Source organism: Pteropus alecto, unplaced genomic scaffold (assembly GCF_000325575.1).
Source record: "Pteropus alecto unplaced genomic scaffold, ASM32557v1 scaffold270, whole genome shotgun sequence".
NCBI lineage: Eukaryota > Metazoa > Chordata > Mammalia > Chiroptera > Pteropodidae > Pteropus > Pteropus alecto.
In genome coordinates, this window is record NW_006430735.1 from 3985667 (window position 1) to 4002567 (window position 16901).

General features: G+C 32.1%; 1 pseudogene; it reads right to left on the reverse strand.

Annotated features, from left to right (window-relative positions):
• Positions 1–9361: 9361 nt before the first annotated feature.
• On the reverse strand, positions 9362–9733 carry LOC102885797 (annotated as a pseudogene).
• Between the last annotated feature and the right edge of the window lie 7168 nt (positions 9734–16901).

Consider the following 16901-nt stretch of genomic DNA (forward strand, 5'->3'; position numbering starts at 1 on the left):
GGCATGGTCTCTATAGGGTATCTCTGCTCCTTTCCACATGTCAACTCACTCAGGATTTTGATTGTATGTAGCTCACCATGGTGTGTCACAGGCTTCTGTTTGTGCATTGGGACCTTGTGAAGTCAGTTCTCACTGCTACTTCATAATCTGGATAGTTCTTTCATGCTAGGACACGTCACTTCTGGCTGGCCCTCACTATGACTTGGCTACTCTTCAGCCAGATTCTTAATCCAATTACCTCAGCCATGAGCAGAATATTGGGTAATAAAACAAACTGCCTTTCTCATCAAGAGCTGTGAACAGAGCAAGCACTTTAATAAACATCTATGCAATGGTTCACTTTTTCTCCTCCTGAATTGATTCTGTCTCTTTATTCCCTATCTCAAGTAAAGACCCCATCATTCCATTTATTTAATGAGACACATAAGAATGTTCATACTCTTTCCTTTCCCTCCTCATCATTCCTATTGGCTCTACTTCCTAGATTTCTTTTTTTCATAGTTTGTGATTGATTTCAGAATAAAATTCAATATCTTCAGTATAACACAAACTATTCTCCAGTCTCATGTTATTCCTCCCACCCCATGTCTATTAAACTACTTGCAAGTCCTCAAATCAATTGTCCTCTTTCTCATCTTAATAATTTCCCACATTCTGTTTTTATACATAAGCACACTGTATTTGCCTTCCTCATAGCATTTGTCACAAGGCAGTCCTGTTGTTTATGTGGTTGCCCAACAAATTGTGAACTTTTTGAAGGCAGACACCATGTTTCAGTATTCTGTATCCCCTACATCTAGCAGAGAAGATAGTATAAGATATATATTAAATATAATGAATGGCTATTACCTTGTGCCCATTATTTAAGAAATTTTAATGACCTCACATTGTTTTTAGTATAAAGTGCTCACTCTTCAGCATCTCTCTCATATCATCTTTCCACTACTTTTCTATTTTATGTACCAACAGTAAGGAAATACTTCTGCTTAGTCATTATCTCATGCTAATTTGTGTCTCATACTTTTGTAAATGATGTTGTTTTTGTCCAAAATAACTTTTCCCTCATTTTTCTGCACAGTGAACTGTTATTCATTCTTAAACATTTAACTCCAGTATCAGCTTTCTTGGGAAGTAACTGTGCTTTCTCTCCTCTTTCTTGCAACTTTAGGCTCCTTCTCCTGTAGCAACTTTTAGGAGCTTTTTATCCATTATGATACTTATCATATTATATGATTCTTATCATATTATATGATTCTTCTTGCTTTTATTGTCTTGCTCTTATGAGAAAGGAAGCAGATTATTTTTATATTTATATCCTTTATATCCTGTTATTATTTTTATATCCTTGATTTAGAGTACAGCATAGGGAATACTATAGTCAATAATATTGTAATGGTTGTGTGTAGTGCCAGATGAATGCTAACGTAATTGGGAGGTTGCTTTGTAAATTATATAAATGTCTAACCATTGTACTGTATACCTGAAATTAATATAAAATAATAAAAAAGAAAACAACTTTATACAAGATAGATTCATAGTTATGTCAATGATGCCATCACTGCATAAAACATTCTTACATCTGTATTAGATGGGAAACAGATTAAGATGCTCTAAGAAAAACACCTAAAATGTAGAAGGTTAAGTAAAATTAAAGTTTATTGCTCTCACATATAACCTTTTAGAGATGATTGGCCTGGCTGCTGTCAGTTTTTTGCCCACACCAAACAATTCTCCAATTATCTGACACCAACTAGGTGTCTTACAATTTGATTCAATTTTGACACTAACTAGAGTAAGTGTCAGACTCCACAGGTTAAGGGCTCAGTCCCATAAGACAGTTGTCGCTTCAGATACCAGTCGCAAGTGTCAGGTCCCCAGGTTACCCACATTTCTGTCTGACTTGCATTTAAAGTTAGGAGTCCCCATAACCTCTCTAACAGGTTTGATAATTTGCTAGAACGACAAACAGAACTCAGGAAAATGTTATATTTACTATTACAGTTTATTGTAAAGAATACAAATGAATAGCTAAATGAAGAGGTACATAGCGTGAGATCCATACGTGTCCTGAGTGCAGAAGCCTCTGTCCCATGGAGTTGGAGTGTGCTACCCTCCAGGCATATGGATGTGTTCACAAGTCTGGAAGCTTCTGAACCCTTTTTTTTAGGAAGTTTTATGGAAGTTTTATGATCTAGGAGTGGTTAATTAAATCACTTACAGTTAGTTATTAACTCAATTTCCAGTGCCTCTCCCCTACCTGGAGGATGGGGAGTGGAACTAAATTCTAAACTATTAATCAAGGCTTAATCTTTTTGGTAGTGAATCCCCATCCTGGAGCTATCTAGAGTTACCTCTTTAGAACAAAAAACACTCCTATCTTATTGCTCAGGAAATTCTAAGTGTTTTAGGATCTTTGTGCCAGGAACCAAGGATAAAAACCAAATATATATATATTTATTATACTACAACTGTAAGATAATTCTGTTCTATGAAGTCATTCAGGTATCCAAATTACTTCCATCTTGTTTCTCTTATTGCTTTTGGCTACATAGTTGAAGCTGGGTTGCCACTGAGGACACTTGACAGCATATAAGAAAGGCCAAGAGGGTGTAGGATACAAGATTTCTTTTAATCTTGTGAAATGAAAATTACATATATAATTTCAGTTCATATTCTATTTGGAAGACATATAGTCACAAAGGAAACTAGAAAATATAGTCTCAAGCTGGATGACATATGCCCAGCTGGTACAATTATTATAGAAAGAAGGAACTGATTTTAGAAGACAAATAGCAGTCTGACTCAAGTACCTATTTGAAATTATTTTTACAACTAAAAGCACATTTACTTTGAAAATCAATTGGATATTCAGGAGCAAATATGGTGCAATGTCTCAAAGTTTGAGTTCTGGAGCTAGTTCAAACTGAGCTCTAGTCATCACTGGATACATGGCCTGACAAGTTGCTTACCTTTTCGCTGTTTCCATTTCCTATCTGTAAAATGGGTATAATAATGATATCCACTTTCTACATTGAGAATTAAATAAATCAATATAGGAGAAAAGCTTAAGATGTATGTGGCACAGAGTAAGCACAATATAAGTGTTAGCTATTATTAGATCTATTCCTAAGTGTTTACACATATTTTTCTCCTTGTGGACAAATATTTATTGTATAAATGGACAACCTAACTAGCTGATAAGCGTACTTTATATATTAACTCAGAAAATTCAGATTTTTTATATTCTGTGTTTAATTTTTATAAATTTCTACCTCTATCCTCACCTTTAGATTCTCAATTATTATGTCTTCCTACTATCAATCAACGTGTGTTCCTCTTGAAGCCTTCCATTTCTAATTTGCTCATTATACTATCTGTGAGTTATTCTACTAGATGATTGAACTTATTAAAGTTGTGTGTAAAATAGGATCAAATAGGCTCTGAGAGACATTCTGAGGGACATTTTTAAGACATAAAGTAAGTATATATTCTAGTGTATTATCATTAAGTAATTATTTTTATTATTCGAAGATCATTTTATTTCCTGTGTTTATAGGTAGTATTAGCAAATAAGTATATCTAGAGAAATGAGCTATAAAGTTTGATGTACTTATATAGATAGTTACCAAAATGTCAACAAAAGCTTAAAGCTTGATATATAAAGAGAATTAAAAAACCAAATATCACTACATGTTGAATAGAATGAAAATTTATTTTACTCTCTGGAAGAGAAAAAAAGTCAAAGCAAACAAATCTCATTAGAGTGAATTGGTAAGAATATGCATAACAAAGTCAACCTCTCATCTACAGATTGACAGAAATTAGATCTCCAAGTAAATGTGGGGTATGCACCACTCTTTGAAGTCACTTCCTCTGATGCTGCCTGAGTAGGAAGAATACCTTTTCTTCTATGAGTTTTTAATTCCCCTATTCTGTATTCTAGCTAGCACAATCCATTGTTCCTTCCTGGTTTGTTTTGTTGCAATTGGAAAGCAAAACAGTGATGCTGACAGTACTAGGGAAGAAAGGCAGTTTTGGAGCAACTTAAATTGAGGTACAATAGAGTTGTGTGTGTGTGTAGTTTGATTTTGCAATTATAGTTGTTACCTGCCCAGCATCTCTCCAGACATCCCAAGAGGCAGAAATCCTGGTAATTGATCCTGAACAATTATATGACAGTTGAGTAATGAAAGTATTTATTGTCTTAATTGCTGCTTTCTCTAACTTTCTAAAGTAACTACAAATAAAAGGTAATGGCCTTGACTGGATAAGTTTGAGCCAGATCTTTCTTCAGATTTTTTTGTTTTTGGTGTAAATCAGAATATCAGAGTATGAAAGTGTTAAGCGTTTTAGGATGGAAAAGGGATGGAATAGCCTTCATCTCTATGTCATTCATTTCATCCTATTTTCCCAAAAAACACCTCCAGTCATTGCACATCAGCAACTCCTTAGATGGTGATTGAATTTTAAACTCTCATACACAGGAATTGTCTACAGATCTAAGGAAACCAAATTTCTAATTTGATTTCTATATGTGGCTGAGTAGTCTTCAGCAAAGGGCTAATGGAGCCTATCTTTTATCATTTAATAAAAATCTTTAAAAGGAATAATGAACAATGCAATGATTATAAAAAGTATTCAGAAGTCTTAATCCCCACAATTTTCTTCCAGGAAAGCACAAACATTTGTCTCTCTGTCCACTTCAAAAATTTTCTTCTCTATCCTTTATGCAATAAGTCCCCTTCCTTTTTCACTACTGCTGTTAAAAAGTAACACAGAGGTGTTAGTCTGTGAGGTTAAAACTAGAGCAAGGAGACAAAAAAAAAAAAAAGCATACAGTGTACCAAACAAAAACATTAGCCCATTGTGCCTTAGCGAAATTTGTTGTTTATAGACAAAAACTGGAGTTCTCTACATTTACTGTGAGTGACTAGAGGAAGAGCACTTTAATCTACCACCTCCGCGCCCCCCCACCACATTTGTGCTGTATTCCCTAGGAGTGTTAATGAACCAATCAAAACTATAAAAAGAAGTAACCAATGGATTAAGAAAAAAAGATTTGGGTCATAAAAAATGCAATATTTTCTTTTTTTTCCTTTTCTTGGTATCTTAAGCAAAGATGGTTCTTACTGCATAGTTTCTTAATGTAGAAAGAAATGCTAATGGATCCAAAAAAACACAGGAAATAATAAAACTCAGTTTTATGTACTATACCCACACTCCATTTAACAAACTTCCATTTGGAGTAATTTGTTATTGTATATTTCACTGAAATGTTTAAAAAAAAGGAAAAAATGAATATCTATCTATCTTTATATCCATCTATTTATTCATTCATACCCAAAGCCTATGAAGGTGAAAACACCTTCAGCCACTTAGAATTCCACATGCTAGAGTATGGGATACAATGATTTCTGTTTATTCTGCTCTCAGCTTTTTCACCATTTATTTTGTGATCTCGTTACTAGTTTTAGACTCATGTACAAGTACTAGTAATGGTGACATAATTCCCAAAAGAAACAAAGGGAAAGTACCATACAAGCTGGAGACTTGAAACAACTTCAAAGAGAAAGTCAAGGAAACCTAGGGTAAAAGAGAGTAGGAAGATCGGGATTGACTTCTTGAAGGCCATTGTAACAATCTCTGTGGCGAGGAGGACTGACCTGCAATTACATGAGTTGTAGCTGGAAGAAACTAAGAGCCTGAGGCTAATCCAGCCTTCAAGAAATGTGAGAAGCACAGTCATTGTCACTCTAAAATTCAAGAATGCAAATTTGTAAGAATTTTGCACTAAAAAGTTTGTAATGTGCTCATCCAGCTCCATACATTCCTGTATAACAAAATACCATAGACTGAGTGGCTTAAATAATAGGAATTCATTTTCTCACAGTTCTGGAGGCTAAAAGTCTGACATCAGGGTCCCAACATAGATGGGCTCTAAAGAGAGTTCTTTTCTTGACTTGCAGACACCCTGCTTCTCATTGTGTCCTTATATCATAGGGAGTGAGCTCTCTGGTGTCTCTTGTTAGAGTACTAATTCTATCAAGGCCCCATCTTTATGACTTTATTTAATCTTAATTACTTTCTTACTCCAAATACAGTCACATTGGGGATTAGAGTTTCAACATAGGAGTGGTGGGGGCACAATTTAGTTCACAGAAGTCCTCTTTCTAAACAATTTTCCTGCACTCTCCTAAATGTGTGTATATACAACTGTACTGACAGAATCTTTAATAACTGGGCTATTAAAAGTACAGTAAGCCGAGCAAAAAGTACAGTAAGCTGAACTTCCTTATCTAAATATAGCCAGCAACGTCCAATCTTTTTCACATTTCATCACTCTTAGATGACTCTTTTCTCTCCCTGTTCCATCTTTTTAGGCTCCTTGTGATTATATTGGACCCACCCAGATAACCAAGAAAAATCTCCCAATCTCAAGTCACCTGATTAGAAAACAGTTTTATCTACAACCTTAATTCCCTCTTGCCATGCAACATAACATCTTCACGGGTTCCAGGGATTAGAAAGTAGACATCTTTAGGGGTCTATTCTAATTTTTTTTTCCTTTTTCCTTGCCTACCAGTATAGTCATATAATTATATTAGAACACAATTTCTTGTACCTATAATCTAACAAGGTAAATGACAAGTAAATTAAATCATTATGTTTGGAACCTGGATTTGACCTAAATACTACTACTCTCTCAGGCATTTTAATTTCTAACTTCCTAAAAATGGACCTTTTAAAATTGGATAATAATCGAATCAAATTATGGATGTAAATTAAAGGGCATTTCATCAATGGCACGCAATTCAATTGTCTTTCAATTCTCTTTAGCATTCAGTCAGCTGATATTTGCAAATTTTCAAACAGTTTAATAATGAGGATAAACTTTGGGATAGGGAATACACTGAATTTGAAATTAAGATTCAGTATAGTTTAATTTCAAACAAAAATTTTAGGAAGTAACTATGAATTAATAAGTGCCCACCTATAATAATGAATTTGGAAATATAAAATTGTTTCTATTACTGTAAATGCACAATAAGAGTTTTACAAATAATATTTTAAGTATGTTCTATACAGAGAGAATATAAAAAATACTGTAACGTTACTTCAATGATTTTAGAAAATGCTTAAATATAAATTACTGGAAATAATAATGTAATCCTTTTCAAATAATGTACAAACATATGTCTTTAATTAAGATATTTACAAAGTGCTTATTATAGGCAACATTTGGAAGGATTTAAAATTTTATAGAATATAGGCCCCTAGAATTTACATATCTGGTAAAAAAGAGAATCAAAAAAATTATATAAAATATTACCTTGGCATAACTTTATGTTTTATTTTAATGCAATTAATATTAAATAGAATGTTTTTTATTTGTTATTTTTAAAATTAAAAATGCAATTGCAAACCAATGTTATTGGGTTAATTGCAATAGGGTCTTTTGGGGAGAATGTGATAGGTAGGGAAAAACTGTTTTTCTTTTAATTATTTTAATTGAATGAAGATAGCTGATTTGTCCCTTTCACTTCTGTACACATCCTCTCACAATGATCAAAATTCATTTAAAAAAATTAAAGCACCGAGAGTCAGTACCTATTTGCTATGTGCATGCGCGTACACACACACACGTACACACACAAACATTTATACACTTTGTTATTTTTATGGATCATTTCTTAAAAGAACCAAGAGAATAATAAAGCCATGTTGTGCAGATATTTCATATTTTCTTCTGGCATGCAGATACTAAATAAATACTTGCCAAATGAATGAGCAAACAGCTCTCAATGAAGTTATTCAGCATGAAAATGTATTTAAGGTTGCAAACAACCTCAGATAACATTCAATATTGGAGTTTGTTGAAAAGATTCATGGGAGTTTAGGAATAGAATATAGTTTCATCTTTTAACTATATGACAACTGATCCCTAGTACTTCTATCCCTGAATATAGCAAGTTTCCATGAAACATTACAGAACCATTTTCTCAGAATGTTTAAGGTAAGTTCTGACTTTTCTTAACTAAATTTTTTCTTTTCTTCTTTAATGTTTATCATGGAATATTTTTATACACCAAACTAGTTCAATGACCCCCATATCCTCATCACACAGCTGCAACGGTCATGAACTCATCAGCTGCTTCTATTTTAACCCTACAGGACCTTACCTTGCTGGATTATTTTGAAGTAAATCCCAGATATAATGTAATTTTATCTATAGATATTTATAGGTGAGTCACATTTTTAATTTGGCAAACTACATGTGATTTTTTTTCGAGTACCCGATTAAATAAATATTTTGCCCATTTTTTCTATTGGGTTGTCTTTTTATTATTGATTTATAGGAATGCGTTATATACTCTATATATGAGTCTTTAGGTTTTATGTGTTCTTTGTGTATATTTAAATAATATCTTCTGCTCTGAATATGTCTTTTGAGTTTCTTTATGTTATTTTAATAAATAGAATTTCTCATTTTTGTTTAGTCCTTATCCATATTTGTCCTTTATATATAGTCAGTAATATTTTCTCTCCAGTGGAAGAAAGTTTTGCATACACCGAGGTCATGGATGTGTTACTGTATGTTACTATGGTCTAAATGTTTATGCCCTTTTAAAATTCATATATTGAAATCCTAATGCCTAATATGATGGTATTAGAAGCTGGGGCCTTTGGGAGGTGCTTAGGTCATGAGGATGGAGCTCTAATGAATAGTATTAATGCTTTTATTTTATTATTTATTTATTTATTTATTTATTTATTTATAAAATATCCATAGGGTACTTATTTTTGCAAAAATAAATTCTAAAAATTATAAAGCTACATAGATTAATAATATGAATATTAAAATTAGATTAAAAATGTAGGTCATGTCTCTAGTTCATTCTGTCCTGACATTAAAAGTATTACAAAAATACATACTTAGAACATCACCAAGTATCCCAAAATTTACAGACGTAGATGCTATCGAAAAGTTCTTTCTCTGCCTTTAGCAAAAAGAAACCAACCAAATTTTATTCTTTATACTGCTGACATGATTTAACTTTGGTACATGGTATTATTATTTCTCCAAGCAAGTTGTAGCTTTCTTGAGACCTTTTACCCAACTTTTCTGGAAATAAAATATATTTCCAATCTTCAAATTAAAATATTATGTTCATAAATATATGTACCAGTTTGATATATTCACATATATCCTTTCCACCTTCAGGTCAAGCAAAGACATGCATTTTTAAATATTATTAAAGCAAAAGATAATCCAACTTAATATCAAGAGAATTTGTGACCTTCCATGCAGTATTTGATATAAAAAAAATATTAATTTTGACATATTTTATTCAAATACTGATCATGGTCCAAGAATATTCGAATAATAAAACAAAAAGAAACAGATGCTAAAAACTGGTCTTTCGACATTATAGCCAATGATGCCACGCTTGCCTGTGACTTGCAAACACACAAACAGCCATATCCATACCTCGGTGTCCACCAAACCATTCAGCAGAGCTTCCTTAACTATGAGCTATTTGAAACTACCAGTTTGAGAGCTATTGACTTTTTTAAATCTTTGAATAGCTGTAAGGATCTTATCAGGGGTTGGAAGAACCAGTTCAACCTTGGCATAGTGCCAAAATATGGCCAATTGAAGCTTTGAGTAAGTCACAGCAGTGTTTACCAGAGCCAGGGCCTTCTCTATGAGGTTACGGACAAACTGGGCCATGGTCTTAGGATGGAAAGTCCATGGCCTCAAAGAGCTGGCACAGATCTCTCCAGTGCCTTCATCATGTAGAGGGCACAGCAAGAAATCAGCCATCTGCAACCTGGAAGAGCACCATTACCAGAATCTAATCATGCTGGCACCCTAATCTTGGACTTCCGAACTCCAGAACTTTGAGAAATAAACTTCTTTTGTTTATAAACTACCCAATCTGTGATATTTTGTTATAGCAGCCCGAGTGAACTAATGCAAATGTTATCTTCTAGAAAGTTTATTTTTTAACTTTCACATTTAGCTTCAATCTAACTGTAATTTATACATATATAAATTACATATAAGTTTTGTTCGTTTTGGCTTGGTCTTTTGCTTTTCCATATATATTTTAGGATACATTGTTAAATTCCACCAGAAATTAAAAAGTGAAAAGATTGTCAATCTTTTGATTTGAATTGCGCTGAAACTGTATATCAGTTTAAAAAAAAACAGATATTTTTACACTAGTGAGTCTTTTAATCCAAGAACATAGTATATCCCTCTATTTAATTTCTCTCAATAATGTTTTATAGTATTCTAGCAGAGGTTTATGCCAAAGGAATCTAACATTATTCATTAGTTTACTCCAATTTTGGGTTATTTGATTTATTTGTAAAACGCATGCATTTTTAAATTTTATTTTCTATTTGCTGCTGTTAGAAATACAATTGATATTTGGGTATTAACTCTATAGTTTGTGACCTTGCTAAATTTATTTTTTTAGCATTTTATTTTATTTTATTATTAGTTTCAAGTATACAATACATTGGTTAGACATTTATATAATTTATGAAATGATCCCCCTAATTGCTCTATCTTCTCTCTGGCTCTATGCATTGCCATTACATTACTGCTGACTGCATTTCCTATCCCGTGCTAAATTTATTTATTATTTCTAATATTTATCTGTAGATTTTTTTGAATTTTTTATTTTACAAATAATGATAGTTTTATTTTTTTCCTTCCAGAGCCATACACCTTTTTTGTTTTCTTTGCTTTTTTGCATTTGCACTAGCTAAAAAATACAGTACAAGGCTGAATAAAGTAATGATGCTAGCATTTTAATCTTGTTCTTTATCTTGGTAAGAAGGCTCTCAATATCACTATTAAGTTTCATGTGTGTTGTAGGGTATTTATGGAAGTTCTTCATCAAATTAAATTTTTTTCTATTCCTACTTTTATCATGAATAGATTATTGACATGATCAGTGATGATTTTCCTTCTTTCTGTTAATGTGGTGAGTTGCACTGGTTTTCCAATGTTAGACCAATTTAGCATTCTTGAAATAAGCCCACCTTGGTCAGGTTATAACCATTTTATATATTAAAGGATATGATTTGTTAATATATTTTTAAAAATCTTTGTATCTAGTGCTCTTTCTCTTATATTTTAATGACCTTTTCAATTGTCGATATCAAGTTTATGCTGGCCTTATAAAATGAATTAGAAAGTATTCCTACTTTCTCTGTTCTTTGGATAATTTTGTGTAATATATTTTTTTCTTTGCTAAATCCTTGGAAGAACATTAAGGAAATTATCAAACCCTAAAGTTTTCTTTTTAGAAAAGTCTGTAATTAAGGCTCAAATACTTTAATAGATATAAGATTATTTAGATTTTGTGTCTATTAAAATCAGTTTCACTAAGTTGTATTTTTTCTGTTTTATTTTTATTTTCAAATTTACTGGCATATAATTATTGATAATATTTATTTGTTATTATTTTATTAAGTTTAGGATCTTTAATGTGATGTTTCCCTTTTCATTGCTGATATTAGGAATTTATTCCTTTATTATTTTTCTTTGATTGCTTTTAATAGAAGTGTATCATTTTTATTAGGGTTGTCAAAGGACTCAAATTTGGTGGTGTTGATTTTTTTTGTATGTTTGTTTTTTATTTAATTCATACCTGTTCTTTTTATTATCTACATATTATTCTCTTTGGGTTTAATTTTCTCTTCCTTTTGTAATTCATTGAGATGAAATTTTGCATCATTAAGTTTCAAGGTTTCTTTTTTTCTTTGTTAATCCATGCATTTGATACTATAAATCTTTCTTTAAGCATACTTTTTACTGTATCTCATAGGTTTTTATATATTTTATTTTTATTTTTTGGTTTAAATTAATTTATGATTTCCTTTGTAATATATTATTTTACTCAATATATATTTTAGAATAGTATTGCTTAATTTCCAAGAGTTGGATATATTAGATGTTTTCTTTACTTAAATTGATTTCTAGCATAATTCCTGTCTGGTCAAATAAAATGCATTGAAATTATTTTGAAGCTGAAAATGTTTGGACCTTATTTTAGGACTCTAAATACTATCATTTTGGTAAATATTGCACGTAAATTTGAAGAAAATGTTTATTCAGTCATTATTGAGTTTAGTGTTTCTGTTATAATTAGGTTAATATAATTAATCTTGTTTAGATCTATGTCTTTTCTAATTTTTTGTCAGCTATGAGTAAAAGTTTATTGTAAAATCTCTCATATGCGATGTGGATTTTCTATTTCTTCTTTCAGCTCTGTCCATTTTTGCTTCATGTACTTTGAAGTTTTGATAGTGAGAACATGGACTGTATATTTATTGCAATATCTTGTGGGTGGGCCTTTTTCTTATGAAATATGTGTCTTTGTTTCTTATAATTCTTCTGGATTTAAAGTCCACTTTGGTATTGGTATAACTACCAATTTTATTTTGTTTAATGTTTGCTTAATACATCTTTTTCTGTACTTCTAATTTTGACCTTTCTTATGTTAAAGATGTGTTTTTTATATTTAAGCTATGTTCTTATACTTACATCCAATTATTAATTAACATTTCACTGTAAAATATATACAAAAATATATTTAAAATCACTTTTCTTAAAAAGCATATATTTTTATTGTAGCCATAAGAACTTCAAGATTTTCTCTTACAGAGTTAAATACAATTTAGTGAAATTATATTATTATTAATGTACATTATATGTAATGCACATATTCAAAAAGAGTGGTATAATTGATTATTCAAAAACTAAGTGTTCATTGTTTCAGACTTTATATTTCTCACTTATTTCCTCTCAAGTCTTCTGTAACCAACTTTCGTTTATGCTGTTCATTTTGGCTTGGAATCTGATGAAAGAATTCTGGAATAAGCTCTTGGAATAAGCTTCTGTTGCTATGAGAGGATATCCAAAATTTATTGATCAGTAATCTAATCCAGACTGGCAACTCCCAAGGAATGAACTGAATTTCCTTATTTCTGTGTTCACTTTCTTATGTGGAGTACTTGATCACAAATTCTATTCACCATCTCAGCCTACTCTTCAAAATCACCTTCACAAGCTGGGCTTCTCCCTTTAATGTAGCATTCAATTTTACATGTCTATAGTGATAAATTAGTTCATATGAATAATTAGTTCATACAAGCCATTGTATAAATGCCATGTCTGACAGTTTTTGGAGCTCAATGTCTTCCTTCCATACCATAGATTCCAGGCTTTCTGAGTAGATAAGATTTAATATAGAATGTTATTTTATATCATAGGAAATGGTAATTCCCATCTCCTATGTGATCGTGTGAATACAGAGGAGTCTTGGTTTGGAAAAAACAATATAATAAAGTCAAAAATAGTCATAACTTTATAAAGAATAACAGAAATGCTCTTTCAATAATTCTAGAAAATGTATTGAGAAAAAGGTAAAGAGAGTGATGGTGCCAGATAAAAACTTTGAACTTTTGAGGTCCTAAAAAGATTTTCAAGGTAGAAGAAAGAATCACAATGATACTTGGATTCTAGTCTCAGCTCTTTATTTTGTGACATTGACCCACTAACTTTAATTTCTCTATCGCAATGGACTATTGGCACAAGTAACCTTCCAAAGCCTGACTTTGGTTAATCTTAACCTTGATACCAGACATAGATAAGACTAGATTTTTAAGTGACTAAACCTAACTACTTTGATTTGAGGGATATATAGGAAAGAATTCCTTTCAAATAGCATCTACTTACACTATGCTTTGCATCTGAAAATAAATCTGTGGCACCTTTTTTGATCATGAAAACTCTCTGGTCATCAGGAGAAATGATTTCTTACGGTTTACCAATTTGTGAATCTAGACTTCTTAGAATAAATGTTATTCTCTAAGAATAGAGTGCAAGAAAGGGACACAGTAAAGAAGGAAGATTCTTTAAAAAGTGGAGAAATAAACCTTTTCTATTTTAAAATCAACCTTCAGTCAACTTTTTCATTAAATAGTATTCAACCTTCAGGTGAATTTTCAATAAACTTTTCCATTTAGTTCCCATAGGTATGTTAAACAAGAAACTCAGGGGAGAAAAATCTACTTGATTGAAACATTATCTATGAGAGGGGATATGGCACCAACATTACCCTTTTTAGATTTCTGATCTTCAGAGAGAATTTTATAAAGTTTATAAGATGTTCAGATCAAAACCAGGCATTGGTAGAAGATATATACACTGTTATGAAGGAATATGTGTAAATATATGCAAATACAAAACAAATGGAAGAGAAATGAGCAGCCTATAGTGATGTAATATTTATGTATTCATCTATCCTAGCATTCTTACATATGTATCAACAAAGTTATGAAGAAAATTGAAGGATGCTGAACATGTATATTTTCACGTAATAAAATCCAAAGGAGGTATAAAGTCAAGAAAATAGTAGATATTTTCCTCCAATAATTCTAGAAATTTTACTAATAAAGAGGCAGAGGTTGTGATTATACAACATACAAACTGCAAACTTTTAAGGTCCAAGGATGATTCTCAGGGTAGTAGATAAGGTTTGCAAAAACTCATCCCAGAAAGAGCAGTTTTCATTTGACCCCTTGAAATCACCACCAATCTCACAACAGATGCAAGTGAAGATGAGAAAAATAAATAAATAAATAAATAAAGACCCTAGCCAACTCAAACTGCAGGGGGATATTTTTACAGGCAGAAAGTAATTATCCAGCTGGAAGTTATCCAGAATACCAGAAAGAGTGAACATCCCTGCCCTGTCTCAAAATTCTGTGAAATTTTTAATGAACACAAATAGTCATGACCTTGAGTTTTATACTTCATCCACGAAAATCCTTCTTAACAGCAATCTGGGTGTTCCCTTCATTGACCCATGCTGTGGGGCACCAATTCGGAACCAAGGATTAAGAGGTCTGTGAAAGCAGTGAGGATAATGAGGACCCCTGCAAAAATTATTCGGTCCAATTAAATGACTAATTTTACAGGATAGTAACAGTGCTGTTTGGCTTCTAGTATCAAACGGCAGAACTGCTTAATGAATTTCTATAAAAGAATTTACTATTTTAATGACAGAGTGAAGATCATCTATGAGAGTTTACTACTGTTTCTGCTGCCACTTGGAACAGTGCTCCTATCCTCCCCAACACCAGTTTTACTTTTGTTCATTAGTCATGGCCTACCTATCTTGGACTAATTTTGCACACATGTATTTGATTTGTGGTGAATGGATGACAGATTAGCCAGATTGCAAATCATAATTGAGCAGAGATCCATGTAATGTAAATCACACAGCCCAGCATCCACTTCTGTTTGCCAAGGCAGCAGTCTTGAAAGTCGCCAGATAAAATAACAGCCCTCACATTGAATACTAAGTATCTGTTATGAGATACATCTTTTGAAGAGCTTCTTAACATGACCCCAACTTTGATTTTGTGCTTTCAGACCACAAACTACCAAAAAGAGAATACCTCTTGGAGGACTGCTGTAATGGGATCATAAGGCAGAAATGGGAAAGTACTATATTCCTTTGATCATTTACTATGTGCCACACATTGAACTAGGAATTTTATATATATTATATTATTAAATCCTCTCGATAATGGAATAGATATTATTAATATCATTTAACAGGTAAGGTGGAGGGATATTATTTCTATTGCAGAATACTAAGCATCTAACATCTCTATCTCCTTCTCCCCAACCTCTATTACAATTGATAATACAAAACACACACACACACACACACACACACACATTCACAGAATTCATGCTGTTCACACAGATCTGAGAAGAGAAATTTTGTAGTATGAATATTTCATATTATCAAACTGTATGTAGTGTTGAACTATGACAATTAAATTATAGCATATACACCTAAATCTGAAGGATGATGTATTATGCTAGGTATTTATTTCCCTATTTCTTCTTGGGTGCACCCCTTCACACTTTATTTGTTGTACTCTATTGAAGTGTTTTCAAACTCTGTTTCCAAGGTTCACTTGCTTCTAAGTTCAGCTAATGCAAGAGAACTGGCATGACATGGAAGGACAGGAGAAAGAGAAAGCCAGGGTATGTTTGTCTTCCCTCATTCTCTCTGCTTCAGGCAGTGAGCAATGGCTTTGTTCTCTTCCTTGGCTTCAGTTGTCCTCCTCTTTAGTCCCAGCGCTAATGGGGAACTCAGATGTGGTAGATAATCTGTTAATACTACCTTCTCACTTTGTTTTTTCAGTCAGGTGGTGATAGCAGTCAGCTCGCCTTATCACTTTCTTGATGGTATTATTTCTAGCACAAAAGTTAATTTTGATGAAATCCAGTTTATTTTTTAATTTTGTTCCTTGTGCTTTGCTTGTTGCAGCTAAGAAACCATCGACTAATCCAAAGTCTAAAAGATATACTCCTATTTTTTTTTCCTAAAATTTTTATAGTTTCAATTTTTACCTATTTATCTATGGATTCTTTTGAGTTTTACGTGGTGTGAACTAGAAATCGAATTTTATTTTTTTCATGTGGAAATCCCGTTGTCCCAGGACCATTTGTTGAAAAGATTATTTTTACATCAATTTAACTGACTTGATACACTTGATTGCTATGGGTTTGTAATAAGTTTCGAAACAAGGACATTTGCATCCTCTAAACTTGTAATTTGTTTTCAAGTTTGTTTTGGTTATTTTGGGTCTCTTAAATTGTCATGTAAATTTTGAACCAATAGGTCAATCTGTAAAGAATCCAGGTGTAATTTTGAATATGCAGATCAGTTTAGGAGTACTGCCATCTTAATATCTTATTGAATCTTCATCCATAATCATGGAATGTCCTTCTACTTATTTGGCTCTTCTTTATTTCAAAAATGTTTGTTTTTATTAAAAAGTTTTCAGTAACAAGT